The 23,954-nt window shown below is 37.8% G+C and overlaps 1 protein-coding gene across 6 annotated transcripts in view; it reads right to left on the minus strand.

The window, feature by feature from the left end:
• UBAP1 (ubiquitin associated protein 1) overlaps positions 1-23,578 on the minus strand; it is a 65,559-nt gene extending 41,981 nt beyond the window's left edge. For 3 of the 6 annotated variants that reach the window (XM_061163801.1, XM_061163802.1, XM_061163795.1), the window contains exon 1: positions 23,367-23,578. The gene's annotated coding sequence lies outside the window, so the exon portion shown is untranslated. Of the gene's footprint in view, positions 1-5,557; positions 5,599-21,825; positions 21,901-22,847; positions 23,163-23,366 lie in introns of those variants that run through there. The other 3 variants (XM_061163799.1, XM_061163796.1, XM_061163798.1) reach the window with 3 other exon arrangements.
• Between the last annotated feature and the right edge of the window lie 376 nt (positions 23,579-23,954).

Consider the following 23,954-nt stretch of genomic DNA (forward strand, 5'->3'; position numbering starts at 1 on the left):
TCAGGAAGGATTCATACCAAACTGTTAACAGTGGTCAGTTCTGGGAGAAAGTAAAAAGAAAGCTTTGATATTCTGTTTTCTATACTTAGGTAATTTTTATTCTGGAGCTGAAAAATTCAGTAACTGAAACAAAAAGTTCACTAGATGGGTACAAGTGTAGATGTGAACAGGCAAAAGGAAGAATAAGCAAACTTAAGATAGAGCAATGTCTATAAAGAAAGGAAAAAGAATAAAGAAAAGCAAACAGAGTCTAAAGAACCTGTGGGATGCCTTTAAGCATAACAACATCCCTTTACAGGAGTCTCAGAAGAGAAAGGACAACAGAAAGACTATCTAAAAATATAATGGCCAAAATCTTCCCAGATGTGATGAAAACATCAACCTACAAATCCAAGCAGCTCAATGAACTCCAAGGAGAATAAACTCAAAGAGATTCAAATCCAAACACATTATAACCAAACTGCTGAATGACTCTTTAAAACCAAGAGAAGGAACTCATCATTTACAAGAGAGCCTCAATAAGATGAATAGCCAATTTCTAATAAGAAATTATGAAGGACAGAAGACAGGAGGATGACATATTTAAATTGCAAAATAAAACAAAACACTGTCAACCAAGAATACTGTATCTGGCAAAAACTGTCCTTCAGAAATGAGGGAGAAATTGAAATATTCTCAGATATATAAACCTGAAGGAGTTTCTTGCCAGTGGACCTGGCCTACTATAAGATATGTTAAAAATGCTTCAGGCTGAAATGGCAGAATACTACACTAACTCAAAGCCCTAAGGAGAAATAAAGATCTTTGCTAAGGATACATAGGCTAATACCTTTTTTGGTTTCCAACTCCTCTTTTTTCTTGTACAGAATTTTTTTTAATGCACAAGAATTATTATAAATCTATGTTATTGTCTTTCCATGTCTGGTTTATTTTACTTACCATAATGTCCTCTAGGTTCACTCATGTTGTATATAAAGTTGCAGTCTGTGACAACAACATTTAAAAGGGATAGGATGGAACCATATAGGAGCACAGTCTCCGTATGATACTGAAGTGGGTTATCAGTTCAAACTAGACTGTTAAAAATTTAAGATGTTAAATATAATCCTCAAGAGAAATGAAAACATACACCCACATAGACAAAGTGAAAACAACCCAACTGTCCATCAACTGATGAATGGGTAAATAATATGATATACCCACACAATGGAATATTATTTGGCAATAAAGAAATACTACGGCATGGTTAAACACAGAAAACATGGTGAATGTAAGAAGTAAGTCAAAGAAGACTACATATTATGTTTTCATTTATGTGAAATATCTAAAATAGGCAAATCCACAAACAAAGTAAATTACTGGCTGCAAGGGGCTGTGGGAAGAGAGTAATAGGGAATGAATGTTAATAGGCATGAGGCTTCTTTTTAGGGTATTGAAAACTCTCTGGAACATTTTCAACAGACTGCAGTGATGGTTTTACCACACTGTGAAAATACTAAAAACCACTGAACTGTACACTTTTAATGAATGAATTTCGTGGTGTATGAACTATATCCTAACAAAGCTATTTTTAAAAATGCAGCCCTAAATACACAAGAGGACAGAAGGTAGAAAAAACTACCACAATCAAAGTGTTTCAAGCTCAGGATCAACGGTTTTAAGCAGTTCCCAAATCTGTCTAACAAGACTTTCTCAGGAGAGAACTGAAATAATGAAAAAGAGAAATAAAACCTCTAACAGCCGGTACTCACCTCTTCCAAATCAAGAGGTGAGTACCAAGAAAAATGCACTCGTAAAAACTGAAATCTAGACACATCATAAAAATTTAGATCGTCACCAGATTTTTAAAAATCTGAGTTAAAAAATAGCTTCCAGATAGACTATGGTTATCTTCAAAGGAAAAAGTAAGACTAGCCTCAAGAACTTTATCAACAGCTGAGGCTATAAAAGTATGGAGCTATTATCTTCAAAAAATCTAATTAAGAATAGTTCTAAGGATTTCCCTGGTGATTCAGTAGTTAAGACTCCACCTGTCAACGCAGGAGACAGGTTCAATCCCTGCTCCAGGAAGACCCCACACGCCACGGGGCAATCCTGTGGAATGTGCACCTGTGCCACAACCACTGAGCTGGTGCTCTAGAGCCCACGCTCTGCAACGAGAAGCCCACACACCGCAACTAGAGAGTAGCTCCCTCTCACCCCAACTAGAGAAAGCCCCGCACAGCAACAGAGATCCAGCACAGTCAAAAAGAAATAAAATAAATAATAAATAAAATATAGTTCTAAAATTAGAATCCTAGTATCCAAATGAGTTGGCAAAATGAAAACATTTCAACATCCAAAGACTGAAAATTCACTATTCATTGATTTCTCCCTGAAAAAAGAAGAATCCAGATAAATAATTCAGCAAAGCATAAAATTAATCTAAAGTAGGTGAAATGTGGAACATCAGAAAAGGCAGTGGGCAGGGACTTCCCTGGTGAAAAGATGGTTAAGAATTCACCTTGTAATCCAGGGGACACGGGTTCCATCTCTGTTCAGGAAACTAAGATCCCACAGGCCAAAGAGCAGCTAAGCCTTGAATTCTGAGATTGCAAGCTCTCGAGCCCTCACACCACAACTAGAGTCCATGTACTGCAATGAAAGATCCCGAGTGCCACAACTAAGACCTGATGCAGACTAATAAATATTTTTTAGAAAGAAAGAAAAAGCAGTGGGCAGATAAATCAGTAAAATATATCTAGTCCAAGGTAACTCCCAACATAAAAGTAATAGATCTGGAACTGAAATCTGAGATGACCTAAAATGGGAGAAATCTGGGAAAGGAAGAAGTAAAACAAACTTGTCTTATTGTAGAGATCACATACGCAGCACACATAGATTTAACGTATTAAAAATTACATATAAAAATTTTAACAACAACCAACAGGAAAAAAGGAGTAAGATAAGCAACTTTCAAGTAACTAAAGAAGTCAAATATAGAAAATTCATCAAAAGGAATAATGATTTTGAAAAACAAGAAAAAAGGAAGGAAAACAGAAAATGTAGAATAAGAATAAAACTAAATATATTTTTAATCACAATTAACATGAAAAAATTTACTCCCTCTGTTCAAAGACCAATTTTCAGCCTGAATTCCAAAAAGAAAAAGTATAAAAGATAAGCCTTTTAGAAAATGGGAACACACAGGTGAGGAACTGTTATGGAAAAGATAACAGTGTGTTTCAAGTCTAGGAAACAAAATCAACAAAGGCTCCTCATCCTTTGAAAACTGTCAACTAACATATTTTGCTTCAGATTACTGCATGCGGCAATGAAGATAACAAAATTATTGGCAACTGTGATAAGGTAGCTTCTAAAGCTAAAGGTACATTCATGTCTACATTGACTTGTGAGTCCCTGAAAATCAAATAGAAAACCCTCTAAAGGTAAAAGATTTTTTTTAAAAGGTAGATATAATTTTAGCATACATATGTACTAAATCTTTTGAAACTCCTCTCGAAAATAACCAAAGCTCTACCACCCTCCAAAGAGTGTAGAAGTATCCCATTAAGTTTCTCCTCTCACCATCACATAATTTTTAAAAAGTCATAAAAAGAATGAGAATACTGGCATATTTTATTTTAGGGTAAAAAATAAAATCACAGCAGATAAAAGTGTCAACAAAGTGAACTTTGTACATTAGCAAAATATTAATATTACCTTTTCATATCCATGTTGAATAGAAATACAAATCCTACCAGGTTACTGGACCCAAGTTGCTTAAATATAACATCCCAGTGTCTAACTGAAATTTCCAACTACAAAGTCACAAATATGACATATTGGTTTGCTGTACTACAGAAACGGAAGCTTCTGTTAAAAGTATATTTAGGAAATTCCAAACATAAAGAATTTGCTTAATTTGCAGCATTTATATAATACAGAACTATTTCTAAGGCAGACATAAACGTAAGTTGTAAAAATCCTCATTCCCTAATACAATAATCTTATGACCTCTATCAACATAGTGTACAAGTTATCCAACTATGTACAAGCTAGTTAACTTACCTATAATGCAACTACTGTATATTCTTTTCACAAAAATTAGAAATATTGACAACACTGTAAGCAAGAACAGTGGTCTGGAAAACTACCTAGAGCACAATGAAACCATCAGTGCCTGGACCCATATTAAAAATCAGAATACCACTGATTTCAAATTTTAAACATGTCAATTCTTTTCTAAATAATAATTAAGAAAAACAGAAGAGAAAAAATAATAAAGCCAAAAGTTGATTCTTTGCAAAGGTCAATAAAATTGATAAAACCCCAGGCTAAGCTATTTAGTAAAAGAAAACAAAACGCCTGATTTCAGGAATGGAAGACTTCTGAACATCACTATAGAACTTCAAAAGACCAAAAGAGAATACAATACAGAATTTTATGCCAAAAGTTTGGCATTTTAGGTGAAATGAACCAATTTCACAAAAAACACAAACAACCAAAGCTCACCCGAAATGAAATAAATAGCCTCAATAGCCCTATACCTTTCAAAGAAACTGAATCTGAGGTTAAAAATCTTATAAAGAAAACTCAGGGCCCAGCTGGCTTTACTGGTGAAATCAACTATTCAACACACTCTTTCAAAATATTAAGGAGGAAGGAATAATTTCCAAATCAGTTTATAGGGCAAAAAATTATCTTGATACAAAAACAGCCAAGACCTTCCAAGAGAAAACGATAGGACAATATCCCTCCTAAACATCAATGCAAAAATTCTTAAAAGTTTAGTAACTCAAATCCAACAACATATAAAAGTGTACCATATAGGGACAAAGTTGAGTTTTTCCCAGGAATGCAAAACCGGTTGCATGTATTGGTTGAATATAATTAAAAATAATTGGTTGAATATCTTTTTAAAAATTTAATCAGTGCACCGGCTTCCCTGGTAGCTCAGAGGTAAAGAATCTGCCTGCCAAATCAGGAGACACAGGTTCAATCCCTGACCCGGGAAGATCCCACATGCCACCGAGCAACTATGCTGGTGTACCCACAACTACTGAGCCCCCAGGCCACAGCAGAAGCCCACACGCCCTAGAGGCTCTGCTCTGCAACAAGGGACGCCACCGCAATGAGAAGCCCCTGCTCACCACGATTAGAGTAAAGCCTGAGCAGCAATGAAGACACAGCATAGCCAAAAATTATTCAATATAAATAACACTAAAAAAACACTAGTCAGTGCAATTCACCATACTGACAAATAAAGAAAAACCATACAATTATCTCAAGAGACACAGAAAGTTCATTTGACAAAATTCAACACCCATTCCTGAAAACCTGAGTAAACGAAGAATAGAAGGGAATTTCCTCAACTTGATAAAGGGCATATATTAAAAAAAAAAAAAGAAAAGCCTACAGTCTACATCATACCTAACGGAAAAGACTTTCCTCTTAAGTTCAGAAATAAGGTAAGGACGTCCACATTCCATCACTTTTATTCAATCTTGTATTGGAAGTTCTAGCCAGTACCAAAAAAAAAAAAAAAAAGAAGAAGGAGAAAATAAACATATGAAACCTTATTCTGGACAGCAAGGTCTGTAGAAAGTCTAGTGGAACCTACAAAAGAATAACAGAACTAGTAAACTATACACAAGTTTAGCAAGATTAGAGAACATAAGATTAATACGTAATTATTACATTTTATATCCCAGCAATGAACAATCAGAAGCTGAAATGTTAAAAATCATCATGTACAGTTTCAGTTCAGTTCAATCATTCAGTCGTGTCCGACTCTGCGACCCCATGGACTGCAGCACACCAGGCCTCCCTGTCCATCACCAGCTCCCGGAGTTTGCTCAAACTCATGTCCATTGAGTTGGTGATGCCATCCAACCATCTCATCCTGTGTTATCCCTTCTTCTCTTGTCTTCAATCTTTCCCAGCATCAGAGTCTCTTCCAGTGAGTCAGTTCTTCACATTAGGTAGCCAAAGTATTGGAGTTTCAGCTTCAATATCAGTCCTTCCAATAAATATTCAGGGTTGATTTCCTTTAGGATGGACTGGTTGGACCTCCTTGCAGTCCAAGGGACTCTCAAGAGTCTTCTCCAACACCACAGTTCAAAAGCATCAATTCTTCTGTTCAAAGCTCAGCTTTCTTTATAGTCCAACTCTCACATCCATACATGACTACTGGAAAAACCATAGCTTTGACTAAACGGACCTTTGTCAGCAAAGTAATGTCTCTGCTTTTTAATATGCTGTCTAGGTTGGTCATAGCTTTTCTTCTAAGGAACAAGCGTCTTTTAATTTCATGGCTGCAATCACCATCTGCAGTGATTTTGGAGCCCAAGAAAATAAAGTCAGCCACTGTTTCCACTGTTTCCAGTGGACAACAAAATACTTTAGACTGGGTGACTTATAAAAACAGGAATGCATTTTTCACAGTTCTCAAAGCTTTGGAAGTTCAAGATCTAGGCAAAAGCAGATTCAGTGTCTGGTTACAGACTGCTTCCCAGTTGTTGATAGTTGTCTTTTTGCTATAACCTCACATGGTCATGGAAGGAGGTAAGGGACCTCTTTTATAGGGTACTAATCCCATTCCTGAGGGTTCCTCCTCATGACCTAATTATCTTCCAAAAACCCAATCTCCAAACATCACCACATTAAGGATTAGGTTTCAACATACAAATATTGGCATACACAAATTTTCAATCTATAGCAAAGACCTAAATAGATGGAGAGACAGATATACCATGTTCACAAGTTCTAACTTAATATTTTTAGGGCATTGATTCTCCCCAAATTGATCTGTAGATTCAATATAACTGCAAACAAAACACTAACATGCTTTTTGTAGATAGTCTAACAAGCTAATTCTAAAATTCACAGAAAAATGTGAAAGGCCTAAACAGCCAAAATAACACTGGGAAACTTCCTGATTTCAAAATTATACAGTTATCAAGATAGTGTGATGGCATACAGACAGATAAGTAGATCAAAAGAATAGAACAGAATTCAAAATCAGATCCTCATACACACAGACAAAATATTTTTAATGTGCAAGAGCAAATTCAACAGAGAAAATGTAATCTTTTCAACAAAAGGTGCTGGAACAAATAGATATCTATACTGTAAAAAAAAAAAAAAAAAAAAAACTTCCATTCATAGCTCACACCACATATTAAAAAATTAACTAAAAATGGACTACAGGCTTTGTAAAATCTAAAACCATACAACGTCTAGAAGAGAACATAGAAAATCTTTCCATCCTGTGATTAGGTAATCACACCTGTGATTAGTTAACATCTTAGATATAACACCACAGCACAAATTGTAAATGAAAAAATACAGCATTAAAATTGAAAACTTCTCAAAAGACACTGCTAAGAGAGTAACTCTCAAATGCATGAAATGTAAATTTAAATGTTTATAAGCACAGAAAACTCAGCAGTGGCCAGAGGACTGGAAAAGGTCAGTTTTCATTCCAATCCCAAAGAAAGGAAATGCCAAAGAATGCTCAAACTACTGCACAATTGCACTCATCTCACACGCTAGTAAAGTAATGCTCAAAATTCTCCAAGCCAGGCTTCAGCAATACGAGAACCGTGAACTTCCAGATGTTCAAGCTGGATTTAGAAAAGGCAGAGGAACCAGAGATCAAATTGCCAACATCCGCTGGATCATTGAAAAAGCAAGAGAGTTCCAGAAAAACATCTATTTCTGCTTTACTGACTATGCCAAAGCCTTTGACTATGTGGATCACAATAAATTGGAAAATTCTGAAAGAGATGGGAATACCAGACCACCTGACCTGCCTCTTGAGAAATCTGTATGCAGGTCAGGAAGCAACAGTTAGAACTGGACATGGAACAACAGACTGGTTCCAAACAGGAAAAGGAGTACATCAAGGCTGTATATTGTCACCCTGCTTATTCAACTTATATGCAGAGTGCATCATGAGAAACGCTGGGCTGGAAGAAGCACAAGCTGGAATCAAGATTACCAGGAGAAATATCAATAACCTCAGATATGCAAATGACACCACCCTTATGGCAGAAAGTGAAGAAGAACTAAAGAGCCTCTTGAAAAAGTTGGTTTAAAGCTCAACATTCAGAAAACTAAGATCATGGCATCCGGTCCCATCACTTAATGGCAAATAGATGGAGAAACAGTGGAAACAGTGGCTGACTTTATTTTTGGGGGCTCCACAGTCACTGCAGATGGTGACTGCAGCCATGAAATTAAAAGACGCTTACTCCTTGGAAGGAAAGTTATGACCAACTTAGACAGCATACTAAAAAGCAGAGATATTATTTTGCCAACAAAGGTCCATCTAGTCAAGGCTATGGTTTTTCCAGTAGTCATGTGTGGATGTGAGAGCTGGACATCCAAAGAAAGTTGAGCGCAGAAGAATTGATGCTTTTGAACTGTGGTGTTGGAGAAGACTCGCGAGAGTCCCTTGGACTGCAAGGAGATCCAACCAGTCCATCCTAAAGGAGGTCAGTCCTGAGTGTTCATTGGAAGGACTGATGTTGAAGCTGAAACTCCAATATTTTGGCCACCTGATGGGGAGAGCTGACTCATTTGAAAAGACCCTGATGCTGGGAAACACTGAAGGGAGGAGGAGAAGGGGGCGACAGAGGATGAGATGGCTGGATGGCATCACTGACTCGATGGACATGAGTTTGGGTAAACTCCGGGAGTTGGTGATGGACAGGGAGGCCTGGCACAACTGAGTGACTGAACTGAAGCACAGAAAACAAAGACAGACAACAGAATATACAGTGATTTTTAAAAAGGTAAGCTTTTGAGTAAGAAAGATTAGGGTTCAAATTCCAGCTCTGCCAGTTACTAGCTACGTATCCCTTGAACAATTTAACATGTGTAAAATGGGGATAATAATACCAACAACCTCACTGAGTAACTGTAAAGATTAAAGAAGATAATGCATATAAAGTACTTTGAACAATCTTAATCCATGTTATGCTTTTAATAAATGTTAGCTAGACAAATATCTTTAACAGTGGATATTTCCATTAGTGGAATTTTTCACCTTTATACTTTTTCTTTTTACATATTTCTGTATTCTGAGTTTTCAAAGTAGTTCATATTCCAAACAATATGACTTTTAAATCCCTCAAACGAGTACAAACTAAAACAAATAAACCTAATTGTACATGAAGTTAGAAAAGTGACAACAAACAAAAAATAATTTCATGTGACTTTGTGTGTGCGTGTGTCACTCAGTAGTGTCTGACTCTGTGGCCCCGTGGACTGCAGCCCATCAGGCTCCACTGTCCATGCAAACCTCCAGGCAAGAATCCTGGAGTGGGTTGCCGTTCCCTCCTCCAGGGGGTCTTCCCGACCCAGGGGCTGAATCCGGGTCTCCTCACTGCAGGCGGGTTCTTTCCTGTCTGAGCCACTGTTAGCACTCAGCATTCTAACCGTGCATATCAGCAAAACATGCAGTAAGAACACACATAACTGCAAAGATTTTAGGCTTTACTTCTTCTTGTTAGCAGTAAAGTCAGCGTTACTACTTTAAAGCTATTTTTGTACGTGCAATACAGCAAATAAGTAATTATATTTATTGTAAGGGACCAAGATTTTTTATGTGAGAGGAAAAAAAAAGGTAAAACATTAAAGAAGTAAAAACTATTCTTAAAATTAAAAAAATCAATACATGTAATTTTTAAAAATATTTGTATAAGGACAGTACCATTGAGTATCTCTAGTATCCAAATTTTGAACTCTCAATCTCATTTCTGCACTTACTCTTTTTCCCTCCAGTTTTACTCAGATATAACTGACATTGCTGTTATTCAGTCACCCAGTCGTGCCCGATTCTTCAAGACCCCATGGACTGCAGCACTGGCCAGGCCAACCTGTGCTTCACCATTTCCTTAAGTTTGACCAAGTTCATGTCCATTACACTGCTGATGCCATCCAGCCATCTCATCCTCTAACGCCCTCTTCTCCTGCCCTCAATCTTTATCACGGACTGTTCCAATGAGTCAGCTATTTGAATCGGATGACCAAAATACTAGAGCTTCAGCATCAGTCCTTCCAACGAGTATTCACGGTTGATTTCTCTTAAGATTGACTGGTTTGATCTCCGTGCCATCCAAGGGACTCTAAGGAGTCTTGTCCAGCACCACAGTTCCGAAGACATCAATTCTTCGGCACTCCACCTTCTTTACGGTCCAGCTCTCACAATCACACATGACCACTGGGAAGACCATAGCCTTGACTATACGGACCTTTGTCGTCAAGAGTAATGTCTCTGCTTCTCAACATATTGTCTAGGTTTGTCATAGCTTTCCTGGCAAGAAGCAAACATCTCCTGACTTCATGGCTGCAGTCACCATCCACAGTGATTTTAGAGCCCAAGAAGAGGAAATCTGTCACTACTTCAACCTTTCCCCCCTCTATTTGCCATGAAGTAATGGGGCCGGATGCCATGATCTTAGTTTTTTAAATATTCAGTTGACATACAGCACTGTATAATTGACTTTCAACACTGTACAAGTTTAAAGTATACAACATAATGATTTGACTTACATGTATTATGAAATGATTATCACAAGTTTAGTGAACATCCATCATCTCATATAAATACAAAATTAAAGAAATAGAAAAAATTCATGTGTGTACGTGATGAGACCCCAGGATTTACTTTCTAAACAACTTCCATATATAACATATAGCACTGTTCATTACATTATAGTGTACATTACATCCTACTACTTATTTATAACTGGAAGGTGGTACCTTCTGACTGCCTTCATCCAATTCCCAACCCCCTCCTCATTTCTGTAGTCACAAATCTAATCTCTTTTTTTATGAGTCTGTTTGTTTTTGAAGTATATTTGACCTACAACACTGTTAGTTCCTGTTACACACACAGTGATTTGGTATTTCTATACATTTCAAAATGATCACTATGATAAATCTAATTATGATATATCACTATATAACTACCGACTATGTACCCCACACTGTACATTTCATCCTCATAACTCATTTACAACAACCATCCATTTGTTCTCTGTATCTATAGTTTCTGTTTTGTTATGTTTGATCATTCGTTCTGTGTTTTAGATTTCATATAACTGAAATCATGCATTATTTGTCATTGTCTGATTTATTTCACCTAGCATAATATCCTCTAGGTCCATCCATGTTGTTACAAATGGCAAGGTTTCACTCTTTTTTATGCCTGAGTAGTATTTCATTTTATATACATACTTATATGTATATATGTATGCTACATACCATTCATCTGTTGATGGACACCTGGGTTGCTTTCATATCTCAGCTACTGTAAATAATGCAGCAATTAACACAGGGACGCATGTATCTTTTCTAATTAGTGTTTTTGCTTTCTTTGGATAAATATTCAGAACTGAAATTGCTGGATCATATGGTAGTTCAATTTTTAATTTTTGGGGGAATCTCTACACTGTTCTCCATAGTGGCTGCAACAATTTATATTCCTACCAACAGTGCATGAGGGCTCCCTTTTCTCCATGATTTGCATTTCCCTGATGATTAGTAATGTCGAGCATCTTTTCATGTGCCTGACAGCCATCTGTATGTCTGCACTGAGAAATGGTTGCTTTCAGATATGGAGAAAGAACTTCTAAGATAAACCTGGGCCATTTGTTGTACATGAAAATAAGAAATTTTCCAAAGATTTATAGGTTATATCAAAAGGCTACCAAATTTTTAACAACTTGTGCATCAAAAATAATGACTATAATTGTTTTAAACACATTATAAAGCCACAAGTCTATGGTGATATTCAAAAATCCATAGAAAATCATCAGAAAAAAAAAAAACACAAATAACCTACTACCATTAAGAGATGACTATTATACCAACTTTGAAATTGGTAATTAAAAGAAAAGAATTAAGCATTCATCATTCCTTTCCAATGGGAACTACACTTGAGGGTAACTCTGCTGATGAGAGAAAGTTCTTCAAAGAATGGCACCTCATAAACATAAATATGAAAAAAAAAGCGTGATGATACAAGTTCATAACTTCTAATTAAATAATTGATTCAAGTAAGTATTATCAATGGATGCTAAATTATTAGGTAAAGATTAACAGGGAGCTTTATAATAGAAGGATGGGACTGACACCATCTGAACATAACTAGAATCACAAAAAGTGGGACAACCATTCATTACGTACCTCATGATGGGATGTAAAAAGAAGGACACAGCACCACTTCTATGATGGCTGCTACCCCCAACCAGACAACAGAAACATGAATTAAATCAAGTTTCTAACCCTTTCTTTACAAGAATTAGAGGAACAAGCAAAAAAGACAACACAAGAATGCACAGACAAATCCTAAATTTGGAATACCTTCAGAACAAATGGCCTGGTTTCTCCAATGAAAAGGTGATAATTACCATATCACAGAAGAGATTTAACAGACCTGAAAACCAAATAAGTGATAAGTATGGACCTGACCTAAGTTATGAATGGAAAAAACTATCCGTAAAGTTACACTTCTAAGAAAATAAGAGAAATTTTCATATAGGATGGTTATTACATTAAGGAATTACTAATAGATAATTGCATGATAATTATATTTTTTAAAGAAAGTTAACTGTTTTATCAGTTAGAAACACATAATAATCTATTTATAGGAATGTTTGAGATTTGCTTTAAAATATTTCAGGCACTTCCCAATCCCCAAAAAAGGGAGGAGAAAAGACTTGAAAAAGATCAGTCAAATGTTGATCTTTGTGCAAGCTAGGCAATGGGCACATGGGAACTCATTACATTTTCTCCTTACTCTCTGGTACACTTTTAAATTCCCATAATACTGAAAAAATAAAAAGGAACCCTTAGATATTTTTTAAGTGGTTTTATTGGAGCTGCTGCTGCTAAGTCACTTCAGTCGTGTCCAACTCTGTGCGACCCCATAGACGGCAGCCCACCAGGCTCCCCCGTCCCTGGGATTCCCCAGGCAAGAACACTGGAGTGGGTTGCCATTTCCTTCTCCAATGCATGAAAGTGAAAAATGAAAGTGAAGTCGCTCAGTCGTGTCCGACTCTTAGCGACCCCGTGGACTGCAGCCTACCAGGCTCCTCCATCCTGAACAAACCATTTTGTACAATAAAGAATTTGGTTAGCCTGAAAGTTAAAGTCGCTCAGTAGTGTCCAACTCTCCGTGACCCCATGGACTATACAGTCCATGGAATTCTCCAGGCCAGAACACTGGAGGGGGTAGCCTCTCCCTTCTCCAGGGGATCTTCCCAATCCAGGGATCAAACCCAGGTCTCCCACATTGCAGGCGGATTCTTTACCAGCTAAACCACAAGGGAAGCCCCTGGTTCTTGGAGGTATCCTCTAAATCCTTGGAATTTCCCAAGTGATACAAAAATCTTTGTTTTTCTTGGTGGGCCCTAGACCATACTTGATAGTTTATGCTAACAAGATGACTTAGGACAGAGGATGACCATACCATAAAGACAAATCATGTGATTTTAAGCCATGTAATATGTTCAACCTTCAGGGAGGGGAAGAGCAGGGATGAAGATCAAATTCAACCTCGTGGCCAATGAATCATGCCTAAGTAATAAGTCAATAAAATGAAATCTGGACACAAACTCTGCTGAGCTTCCCTGGTTAACAATGTTCTGTGGATCTGGTGACACAATGACGTGTCAGGAGGGTGACACATCCTGATTCCACTGGGAGAGTCATTTTCATATTTCGGACCTTCCCAGGTTTCACCCTATGGCATCTTCTGACTAGTTCTGATTTGTATACTTTTTGCTATAACAAATCTGTAATCATAAAATATAGTGCTTTTCTGAGTTCTGTAAGGCATTGTAGCAAATTATCTAACCTGAGGGCTGCTTGGGAACCTCTAAATTTGTAGCCAGTTGTTTCAAAATGTTCTGGGAACCCTTGAACTTGTGGCTGCTATCTGAGGCCAGTCTTCTGAATGACTATGCCTTTAACCTGTCCTGGGTGTTCATTGGAAGGATTGATGCTGAAGCTGAAACTCCAGTACTTTGGCCACCTCATGCGAAGAGTTGACTCATTGGAAAAGACCCTGATGCTGGGAGCGATTGGGGGCAGGAGGAGAAGGGGACGACAGAGGATGAGATGGCTGGATGGCATCACTGACTCAATGGGCATGAGTTTGAATAAACTCCGGGAGCTGGTGATGGACAGGGAGGCCTGGCGTGCTGCGATTCATGGGGTCGCAAAGAGTTGGACACGACTGAGCGACTGAACTGAACTGATGTGTGCGTGCGTGCGTGCTTTAGTCCCTCGGTTATGTCTGACTCTGCAACCCTCTGGACTGTAGCCTGCCAGGCTCCTCTGTCCATGGGACTTTTCAGGCAAGAATACAAGAGCAGGTTGCCATTACCTCCACAAGGGGATCTTCCCAACCCAGGGATCAAACTCACGTATCCTGCATTGGCAGGTGGATTCTTTACCACTGTGCAACCAGGGAAGCCCATTAACCTAATTCTAGGTAGTGTCAGAATTGCACTGTGAACTCATAAAAGACATTCAGGGGACAAGTGAGGAAATGTAAGTAAGTACTGCTATAATATGATAATATGAAATTATTGTTGGGAGTTCCCTGGGGGTCCAGTGGTTGGGACTCAGCACTTTCACTGCCAAAGCCCAGGTTCAATCCCTGGTCAGGGAACTAAGATCCCACAAGCTATGTGGTGTGGCCAAAGAAAAAAAAAGAGAAACACTGTTTACCATAGATGGTTGGGCATGGTTAACAGTAGTATATTTATGAAGAAAAATGTCCTCATTTTTTTTTAAAAGTTATGTAACATTCTAGTGTAAAATGTCTATAATTTAAAATATTTCTGAAAATAAATGAGACAGCAAAAATGCTGTTAAATCTTGTTAAAAGGATACCCACAAGAAATTGTACACAATTAACTAAAACGGGTCAAAAGGGCACAGTAAGAAAACACAGGAATATACAAATAGAATTCTAAAGTGAAGAGGTATGTTATCTGGCTTTCATTTTCCCCCCAATGGAAAAACTAGCTAAATAATTACTTGTGTGTGTGTGTGTGTGTTAGTCACTTAGTCATGTCTGACTTTTTGCAACCTCATGGACTGTAGCCTGCCAGGCTCCTCTGTTCTTGGGATTCCTCAGGCAAAAACTGGAGTGGGGAATCATTTCCTTCTCCAGGGAATCTTCCCGACCCTTTGTTCCCCACTTAAAGCTCGTTCCCAATCAACTTTTGTTGATTTAAAAAAATATCCCTGCCTGGTCGCAACAAAAGGCAATTAATTTCTCAGACTTATATGTCTCATTCATTCAACATCTGTTTAAGGTGTACCTACTATTACTGCCTGATACTTCTCTAAGTACTTTGCCCACAAGGGTTCATATAGTCAAAGCTATGGTTCTTCCAGTAGTCATATACAGACGTGAGAGGTGGAACAACTGATGCTGAAGCTCCAATATTTGGCCACCTGATACAAAGAGCCGATTCACTGGAAAAGTCCCTGATGCTGGGAAAGATTGAGGGCAGGAGAAGAGGGTGTCAGAGGATGAGATGGCTGGGTGGCATCACTGATGCAATGGACATGAACTTGGTCAAACTTAAAGAAATGGTGAAGGACAGGGAGGCCTGGTGTGCTGAAGTCCATGAGGTCACAAAGAGTCAGATATGACTTAGCGACTAAACACACACACACACACACACACACACACTTCTCTAAGTGGCAGCTATAACAGGACAAAACACCTCATTGAAATTAATTCTAATGGGGGACGTTCTCTGGTGGTCCAGCTTGGGAACCGCCTGCCAATGCAGGGGACGCAGGTTCAATCCCTGGTCTGGGAAGATTCCACATGCCATAAGGCAACTAAGCCCATGTGCCACAACCACTGAAGCCCATGCTCTACAACAGGAGAAGCCACTGCAACAAAAAGCCCTTGCACCACAATTAAGGAGCAGCCCCCTCTAGTCACAACCAGAGAAAAGTCCACGCATAACAACGAAGACCCAGCACAGCCAAAAATCACGTAAATAGACTATTAAAAGAAAAATGCAAAAAGACAAACATTAAGCATAAAAGAATAAGTAAAACTTACTGAGAATTGCTGGATAAAATGTAGTATATTACCTTTAGAAAATAAGGATATTAGCTGACAGTGAAAAAGTATGCTTCTAATGAAGTACATGTTAAAAACTTTACATAATTTTCAAAACTATATGTTGAAGTCTTACTTAGTTTTGAAAATACCATCACATACATCATCTTATCCAAACCTTACATTCTATGAGATATAAGCAAGTATTCATATTCTTGTTTCACAAACTAAAAAGTTCAAGTCTGAAAGAGATGGTTAGTTTTTAAAAAGGAAACCTGGAACTACAACTTTAGACCTTTAAACTCACTCTAGAGTTCTCTTCATTGCAATATAATCTCTCCAGGCAAAAGACACTAATTAAAAACCTTATAATAATTTTTTTAAAAATCTCATAAAATGTCCCAAATCAACCTCACATTATAGTAAATTCAAAAGTTTACTATTCAAAGTATGATCCTTGGGCCATCAACATAAGCTGAGAATTTCTTTAAAAATGCACAATCATAAACCTACCCACAACTACTGAATCAGAATCTACATTTTACCACAATCTCCAGGTGATCTACATGAACAATAAAATTTAACGATCGGGAACAGTTTAAAAGAACTTTTCACAATGATAAAAATGTTTTATATCTCCACTATGTGGCTATCATATTGGACAGACCAAGAACATTTCAAACTAGAATTCTGCCTAAATATAATTTCTTATCCACTAAATGAAATAAGCCTGTTACCGTAACATGTACTCTTCCACTAAATTCTGTCAGCAATACATACAAACCAAAACCATTCTTTTTTTAAACATAACTCAAAATGTATAGCTTCCTAGAGACATTTGGAGTAAGACCTATGTTATTACAGAGTAAGTCATACATTATTACTGGCTGCATTATATAATTACATTTATAAAAGACTCATTTAATAATCTTCCAATAATTTTCATATGGGTTTCAAAGAAATGTTCCATTATCTTTAAATTCTGCTTATATAAAATGCTAAGATCTCTGAATAAGCCAGGTAAGTGAAATATTATTATCAAAACTACCTACTACAAGGATAAAGTTAGATTCCCTATTAAATTATAAGAACTAGGTGGAATTTCCTGTTTTAGAAAACAGATGGGACATTTGAATGAATGAATAGCAATAATCAATGAACAATTCAAGACCTTCAGTGATTTTAAAGTATTTCAGAACAAAATTTGTGGTAGGTTGGTTGGTTAGTTTCCTATTGCTATTATCACTTGGAAATAGAATAACCTTTGATGGAAGAAAATTTTTTGAGATTTCACTGGCTACCCCTAAAACCCACTCCACATCTAAGTGAAGTGAAAGTCGTTCAGTCATGTCCCATTCTTTGCCACCCCATGGACTATATAGTCCATGGAATTCTCCAGGCCAGAATATTGGAGTGTTTAGTCTTTCCCTTCTCCAGTGGATCTTCCCAAACCAGGAATCGAACAGGGGTCTCCTACATTGCAGGCGGATTCTTTACCAACTGAGCAATCAGGGAAGGTCTAAAATTCATGCCACCTAATAATTTGTAATCCAACAATGGACTCTGAATTCCACCCACAGAAAGGAATCATTTATCATACATGGTGTGGCATAAGGTATAATCTACCAGAAGGAGGAAAAAAGGAAGCTACTGCCCATATCCTTTCCCAATGAACTCTAAGAGGAAATGTTAACACTCCCAACTATAGGAAGATGTTAGGATTAGGAAGATCTAATTCTTACCAGTGAAGGAAGAAATGAGAAAGAGGATATGAACTGGGACTGGGACTAAGACCATGATGATGAGATGCAGCACAAAACAAGCAAAGCCAGTCTGACCTTTAGTTTCCAAAGGGTTAATAAAGGTTAATTTATTAATAAATTAATAAAGGTTATTATCTAACAAAAGGTTATTAATAAATTAATAAAGGTTAAGGATAGGCCATCCAGCAACAATGAACAGTAAGAGACTGAGAATTAAAGGTAGCCAAAGATGAAATTTAGCATCAAGATCTTTAAGTTTGTTTTTCTTATCTACTTACCCATCAAACCTGAAGGTAACTAAAAATTTTCTATTATACTTTTCTATAAACTATAAGGGACATTCTAAAGTATGGTATTTATGCAAGGACTCTCAAAAATCTAGGGAAATACCTTTCACAAATATCAAAGGTGTACTGTATATCACTATACAGTATTTGCAGTATAATTAAAGCCTGGTGGATGTTTTATATTTCAACGTGATCTTTGCCAGGATCAGGACATCCAACTCCCTAGAAGAACAGTTCTTTCTCATGAAAAGAAAAAAGTTTTTAAGAGGTTTTAATACACAAAAGAGAAATTCAAATCCCTCAAGATTTTAATAAAAATAACCTAAGAGGTAAGAGTTTAATGTAGATAGGAGACAGAGCCTAAAGAACGGGGCAGACAGTTTAAAAAACAAAATAAAAAAACTATATCCTCCATCACGTATGTTCTAGCTGATTTGCAATTTTCATCATAACTTTTTTTTGGTCGTGCTGCATGACTTGCAGGATCTTAGTTTCCTGACAGGGATTGAATCTGAGCCCTCAGCAGTGAAAGCACAGAGTCCTAACCACTGGACCACTAGGGAATTTCCCGTCATAAATCATAACTTTAAATAGTTTCTCCAATACTAAGAAGAGTTATTTCATTCTTTTAAAAGTATCCAATGAAATTTAAATACCATAAACATATGATATTAATCCCACCTCCCCAAAAAATACCCCCCACATATAAACAACTCGTTAACTGTGAAAATGTACATATTTCTTTTTTATTTAACCATGTAATTACATTCCACCTGATTATATAATACCATATTACTTGAAAATAAAGACAAAAAAACTCTTCCAAAATGTTTCCAAATCAGCTCTTTGACAATTCACAGTTATTCTTGATAAAACCCAATACCAGACAGACTAGACATCAAAAAATCTTTCTGAACATATTTTAGTAGAAATCCCAACTGCTCAAAAAAAGTGACTCATTATTAGTTATCCACACAAGAAAACTCTCTCACTGTCAAACCACACGGTTAACATTTAGTAAAATGTATGTGTTCACTAGTTGTTTCAGTCGTGTCCGACTCTTTGCGACCCTACGGACTAGAGTCGGCCAGGCTCCTCTGTCCAAGGGATTCTCCAGGCAAGAATACTGGAGTGGGTTGCTATGCCCTCCTGCAGGGGATCTTCCCAACCCAGGAACTAAACCCGACTCTCTTACATCTACTGCGTTGGCAGACAGGTTCTTTACCATGAGCGGCACCTAGGAATTCCAATAAAATGTATACGTCATTCACAAACCTGTTAAGTTTCCCAGCTTGGGGAAATATATATAACCTGTGTGTACAATTCAGGTTGCTTTTAAAACCCTTTTAAAACCCTCTGGCCTGGGACTTCCCTTGCGGTCCAGCAGTTAGGATACCAAGCTTCCACTAGAGAGGGCATGGGTTCAATCCCTGATCAGGGAATTAATATCCTCCATGCCACATGGCCAAATAAATATTTTTAAAATAAAAATAATTTTTAAAAAACCCTCTGGTTCTTAAAACTCCAAATACAATACGAGCACAACTCCTGAGACCTGGCCTTTCTCATCAAGCAAATATTGGTACTAAATGTCAGATTAGATGCCACATGACACATAAACTTTAGTACTTATTAAAATAACATGCAAATAAAATAAAATAAAATAACATGCCTAGCAGAAGAGGATTTCCTAAATATGATACAAAAAGCATAAAAGTCTGGAAAGTTCATTCAGTTCATTAAAACCATGAACTTTTCTCATCATAAGACTATGAAGAGATGGTAAGACAAGTTATAAACTGGGAGAGAATATTTTCAAACCATAAATTAACAAATAATTAGTGTACAAAATACATAAAGAACTCTCAAAAATCAATCAGGAAAAAAAAGAAGACTCAAAAATAGGCAGAGAACTTGAACATACGCATCACAAAGATACAAATGGCTAATGGACATACAAAAAAGATGCTCAACTTCAGGAAATGCTAATAAAACACAGTAGATACTCTTTCAAACCCAAAAGATTAGAAAAAAATTTAAAAGTCTGACAATATCAAGTGCTGGGGAGGAAGTGAGGCAACCAGAACACACACTGCTGGCTCTTGACTCAGTAAACCACAAGATTCACAAATACCATAAACCAACTCAGTGACTCAAACACTGGAAGTGTTTAGTAAGCATTAAGCAACTGACAATGACCAATCCAAAATTCTGAGAACACAAGTGGATTACTGCCAAATACAAATTTCGGCCCTTGATGAACCAGGTCTGACCTGACTCAGCAATTACAATTATAAAAACCTTTTAGTCCTTTATCCAGTTTATACAGTTCATTTTGTTAAGTACAAAATATTCAGGTATTTATTTCCTCCTAGAACTGATGACATCTTAAGTGACTAAAGCTGTAATGAACTATTTATCATTCCGGTTATGCTATTTCAATGAGAACAAGTAGTTTCAAATGGCATTACTTTTAAAGCTCACATTTATAGTTTAAATTTACTTCATAGGAATTGGAGTGGCCCTGTGACCATGTAAGAGGGGCAAAATGATGTAACAGACAGAGTAAGGACACTGAAATTGGACGAATTTAGAGCAGTAACCTTGCTTTAAGTTACTCAACATTTCTGATCCTCAGCTTCCTCAATACCTAAAAATCAAGCCTATCTTTGCCTACACAAACAAATCCTATGAATAAAAGTGAGATGATGTAAAGTGTTTACGATGCCTAGCTTATTAATACAGACCCAAGGTTAGCCCCATTCCCTTTGTAAATCTAGCTCTCACCTAAAATTTTTGAAATCTGAAATGTTAACTCTCAATTCATAGGAAAATAATATTCTAACATTCAAATTATTTTCAAATATTACAAGACATTGTGTGCTATGAAAAGCAACACCCTGATTATATCTTTCTCTACTGAAAGGCTCTTTTCCTATAAGAAATTAGATCCTGGAAAAGAGGACAGATTTTCAGTTATCTTCATGACACAGAAGTAAGGATTCTCATGCTATGTGGGAAACTAAATCCAATTGATTTCCAAGCTTCAATTCAAGGTTTTCTTGATTCTAAGAAGCTTATTTAATACTTAACGGTGGAGGCTGCTGTTCAGTCACTAAGCTATGTCCGATCCTCTTGCAACCTCCTGGACTAGCTCTTTAGGCTCCTCTGTCCACGGGATTTCCCAGGCAAGAATACTGGAGTGGGTTGCCGTTTTCTTCTCCAGGGGATCTACCCCACCCAGGGATCAAACTGGAGCCTCCTGCACTGGCAGGCAGATTCTTTACCAATGGGCCACCAGGGAAGCCCTAATACTTACAGTACTGCGTGCTAACTTTTGCATTTCTTGAGAAGGGCTATCTGAAGAAAATTACCTGTAACGATGACCTGATAGTAGCTTGTTTTTGGCTTTGGTTAGTCTGTGGGAAAAACGGTTATGCTTAAAATAATCTACATATGGAAAAAACCTCAAACATTCAACAATATAATTAAATAACAGGAAAAATGTATAATACTGACAACCACACTCTACAGTAATGAAGATACATTTATAATGCTGAAAAAAATTCAGAGAAATTTGAATTAAACTTCACTGAATTAAACTTCAGGAATCCTCATTTTAAATACCTTCCCATAGTTGAGATAGGAAAGAAAAGTTGCACAAGATAAAGTGATATTTACCAACCTAAGAAATGGGAACTAACAACTTCTGATGAGAAGGCATCACAGAACTAATACAATCATATCAGGATACTGTCTTCTTCAAAAGAAAAAGAAAAGCTTTCAGATATACAAAAAATGTGTCATGATAAAAAAAAAAAAAAGTATGTCATGATGAAATATTGAGCCAAATACCACACAAAGGAAAAATTCAGGAAGTTCTTATATTTACATAATTTTCTTCCTTAGTCTTCATTTCAAAAAAACATTATTTCTTCCAATGAAGCTGTACAGTGATACAGTCTCACTAGAGAAACATTAATTTTCCCATTTCCATAACTATAATGACTTATTAATGCAACACAAAGTAGACAGTAATAAACAATGAATAAATAAGTCACAGAATGAATAGGATGGATCAGAAACACAACTTTAATTTATAAAAACCTACTATAAAAACACACCAAAAAAATCCTACTTTATAAAGTAGGTTAATGTAGACAAAGGAATTCTTTTAGACATCGGACATTTTACATTCTTTGTTACAAAATAATACAGAAACTTTCAGTTTAACTTTCAGTTTGGGACACTTACAAGAAAGAACAGGCTCTATCACTAAAGACTAACTGCCCTGTTTTTCTTATCATCAAATCTGGCAAAATTCTAAAGAAAAATATCCATCATATCTACCCAAATTCTAAAATACTAATAATTAGAACTGAGCAAAGAAGCCCTATTAAGTGTAGTTAGAACAAAAGCTACTTAACAGATAACTACCAAATCTGTTCTTGCAACACTCCATGGAGTCTAAAAAACTCTCAAAAATTTATCTCACTTTAATATGAAATGTATTTTTATGGCTAGCCACACTTTAAACAAGAACATGTGCAAACAACACAAAGGTCAGAGATAACTATTAGAGATCAAATAAATGAACTATAACTTCATGTTTCACAAGAAAGATTAGGAACTGTTTCTGACCCCCAAGTGGACTGGACAGATAAGTCTCTACCCAAGAAACAAACAAAAGCAGCAAGACTAACATACCTGGAGAAGACCAGGCAATGTCGAATATATCCCCAGAGATCACTCGCCCCGAGTCTGGTCTCCTCCCTTTCCCCCTAATCTCATCGCCTCAGAGAAAACTAAATCTGTATCTCAGGTCCGCAGCTCACCCTCAACTCCCCATCACTCACCTTTACTAAAACCTACGTCCCTCTCTCCCCGACATCCTCTATTTCCCACCGAGCTCTCGTTCCAGACAGCTACGTACTGCGCCTATTTTCCAACAGAACATTAGTCCCCTTAATCCGAACTCACTTATTTTTCCGCATCGCATCTGCCCTCCGCCCCTTGAATGCTGGTCCCCTCACCCTGTCCCTTCTCCCAGAATCCTTCCCAAGTTACCCATCTCTGGCCCCCCGGCCCTCACACCCCCTGAGCTGCAGCTCCTCCATTCCACTCAGTCTCCAGCTTCCTCCCCGTCCCTCCCCCAGCCGTCTCCCGGTACCGGCTCCCTCTCCCAACTCCGCCCCTCTCCTCCCTCCCCCAGCGAGGCCCCCTCACCTGAATTGCCGCAGCCGCCGTGCCAGAAGCCGAAAGGTGCTGCCGCCGACCGGCCTCCCTGGCTCGGTCCCTGCTGAGCTCCTGACGGCCCCTAGGGAGAGCGAACACTACCACCTCCAACTCTGCCCGCCCCGGGCCAGACCGTCACCGTAGTCACCGCCAGTACCACAGCCGCCATGTTGAAGTCCCACTTCCCTCCTCCTTCCCCTCACCGCTCCTCCCCTTTGGGCGTCTGACGTCGTGGCGCCGCGCCCCACCCCTCGAGCCAATGGGAGGAGTCATGGTGACGTAGCTAATTTCCCCTAGGAGCCACATCTGGTCGCATCTGCAGGGCTGCAAATGGAACAAGTGAACCCGGCTGACTGGGGGGTTGGAGGAAAGCTGCGGGGGTCACCAAGAGGGTAATGCGTAGGGGTTGGAAGAGCCTCCCAGGAGGAAGCCCGCGATTCCTGAATCTCAAAGAGAAGCGCAAAGGCTTTCTAAGGGGACCTACTTAGAAATCAGAATGTCTGGCTTCAGGTCCTGAGTCATGGACTTTCTGGGCCTCACTTTCCCAATTTATAGATTGTAAGGGATCAGGATCCTGTA

Source organism: Dama dama, chromosome 16 (genome assembly GCF_033118175.1).
Source record: "Dama dama isolate Ldn47 chromosome 16, ASM3311817v1, whole genome shotgun sequence".
In the NCBI taxonomy this organism is placed as follows: Eukaryota; Metazoa; Chordata; class Mammalia; order Artiodactyla; family Cervidae; genus Dama; species Dama dama.